The sequence below is a fragment of the Pterocles gutturalis genome, unplaced genomic scaffold (assembly GCF_000699245.1).
Source record: "Pterocles gutturalis isolate BGI_N339 unplaced genomic scaffold, ASM69924v1 C12206353, whole genome shotgun sequence".
NCBI classification, from domain to species: Eukaryota; Metazoa; Chordata; class Aves; order Pterocliformes; family Pteroclidae; genus Pterocles; species Pterocles gutturalis.
In genome coordinates this window covers 824-3269 of record NW_010155706.1, presented here as the reverse complement: position 1 = coordinate 3269, position 2446 = coordinate 824, and the positions used below count along the sequence as shown (strand labels likewise).

The following is a 2446-nucleotide window of genomic DNA, read 5'->3' as shown; positions in this document are numbered from 1 at the left end:
TAAAATAATGTTTTGCCAAGTTTAAAGGCATAAGTAAAATAATGTAGGCAAATTGTGTATAGTTAAAGTTAACTGCAGTCTATTATAATTACAATGATCACTGCTGTTCTCTACTTCTAGCAGTCACTAGATGAGATGATTTTCATCACTTAAAGAAAAAAAGAAAGCAATTGTACCCTTGCCAACAGCTCCATCTCTGTGTACAGGCTTACCAAGAACGCAGCAGCAGAACATAGAATTATTGCCTTACCTCAATTTTTTCCCATATGGTTTCATAATTCTCTTGATGTTGTATATCTTGCATCAGTTGATGAATTAAAGCTGATTTATTTGAGGCAGAAGTCTCATTCTCAGTGGGCTGAGTGACAGCAGTCAGTTCTGACTTTTCTTCAATGTATTTTTTAATGCAAGATGCAGGCATACAAAGATCTTCATCAGAGAGAATATCACTGAGGGGCCCAGATTCAATACTGTCTCCTAAGGAGGATACTATATCACTTGAAGAGCTTGGTGAAATTCTGCCCATTTTTTTGTGCTTTTTTATCTGGTATGTTGGATACATTTCTGAATCTGAGTTCATTTCTGACAGCTCCCAGTCATCAATGTTTTGAATGGTTTCTCTTCTGGGCTTTTGGGGCAGCAACTTTGTCAAATTTTCTAGTTTTAAAGCTAATACTTCAGTCTGTTTAAGATGTGAAGGAAGTGCTAAATATTCATCAGATCCATACCAGACCTCGCTATCTTTACTTTTTTTTTGAGTATAGCTTGGTGTTGAGGAGACACTTTTATTATTCTTTCTTCTCAGTGGAAGAGGTGATGAGTTGGTAAGCTCAGAACCAGCTGAGGAAGCACTCTTTTGGTTACTAACTGTTGGTGAACTAAAAGGCTCAGTTTTATGTTGTGATTGCCCCTTTGGGTCTCTCTGGTTACAAGAATCTGATGAGGCAGAAGAATCTGTTTCCGTCTCCTCCAGAGACTGAGAGTTATGAGAAGTAATTCCATTCTGTAGAGAAGAATGTCCTCTTCTTTTGACTTGTACTGGTGGAGCTGTTTTACACACACCTCCAGGTGCTCTGCCAGCTTTCACTTTCTCTGGAGTGTCATGAGACTTCTTGTGCTTTGATTTTTCTTTACAAGTATAGGAAGTAGACTTTCCTAGATTTATTGAATGGTCCTTAAAGTGATTATCTATTGTGTACTCAAGATTTCTATCACCTATTGTATTTAAGCAATCGTATGACTGACTAACTGCAGATGGACTGTTAGTGTAGGGTGACTGTAAAGCTAGGCAAAGCTTGGACCTGTCTGGTGGATCTAACAATGAGGGTGTACTTCTACTCATTTCATTTTTAACTATCTGAGAGATTTGCCTTTTTAAATCACTGGCTTCCATATAATCTTTAAACACATCATCTTTCAGAAATAGACCTCTTTTTGGCAATGTAGGCTGTGTAGGGGAGTCTTCATTATAGTTAAAGCAGTCTCTTATGGACCTCTTAGGAGTTGAGTTTTCACAGTGAGGGTGTTTGATTTTTTCACCGGTGTGCTGTGAAAGATTGCATTCTGGTTTCTTTAATGTTGAAACTGGTTTGCTGTCAGTAGGTACAACACCATCTTCGGAGCAAGGTCCTTGAGAAAGACAGGAGTTTGCAGAAGGAGATACTAGTGGTGCTTTCCTGTCTTTGCTTTCTTCTCCATCTTCTGCTGAAAGAGGTACATGGGTTTCTTTATCATTTAATACTTCATTACACTGGAAAGCAATGGAATCAGTTGCTACTGCAAGTAAGCCCACACTTCTGATAAGTCCTGGAAAGTCCTTATCCATCTCACTGTAATTCCAGGATTCAAATGATTTTGCTTTCCCTTGGTTGGAGGTCATATCATCCAGAGCACCAAGCAAATCCTCACTAGGACTGTAGTCAGATAGTTCAAATGCAGTAATACCACAATCCAGTGACAAGTAATTTTGAGAACATTTGATTGTTAACTGTCCAGAATCGTCAACTTCAGTTAAAGAGTCAAGACGGTCCTGAAATAGACAAAGAAATGGTACTTTTTTAGAAGATTAATTTTCAAAAGTAGCGAACTATCAGCTTCTGTTTCACTGCCTAGCATCTAGAAAAGCATTCATCTTCAAATTCCCTGGTTTTGCAGTGCTCTGTAGATGAGAAAACCATTCTAAAGTTAAAACGGCAATAAACTGAAAAACAGTTTCAGTCTGATGCAGCTCATTACCTAAAAATAGCAACTCACTTTTGTATTGGTATTCTCCTTAAATTCTGCTCTCAGTTCTACTTATTAGGAGGGACTCAGAAATTCCATACAGCAGACCTGTAGTATTTCCTGGGTTAACTACCTCAAACAGGAGGGAGGGCATCTTGGGGACTGCTGAGAATATCAGCCACCTTGTTCATCTTGTGTTCTCAGAAATCCGTGCTGCTCTATG

At 38.6% G+C, this 2446-nt stretch overlaps 1 pseudogene; it reads right to left on the bottom strand.

Annotated features, from left to right (window-relative positions):
- Nucleotides 1–250: 250 nt before the first annotated feature.
- LOC104471070 lies at nucleotides 251–2029 on the bottom strand (annotated as a pseudogene).
- Between the last annotated feature and the right edge of the window lie 417 nt (nucleotides 2030–2446).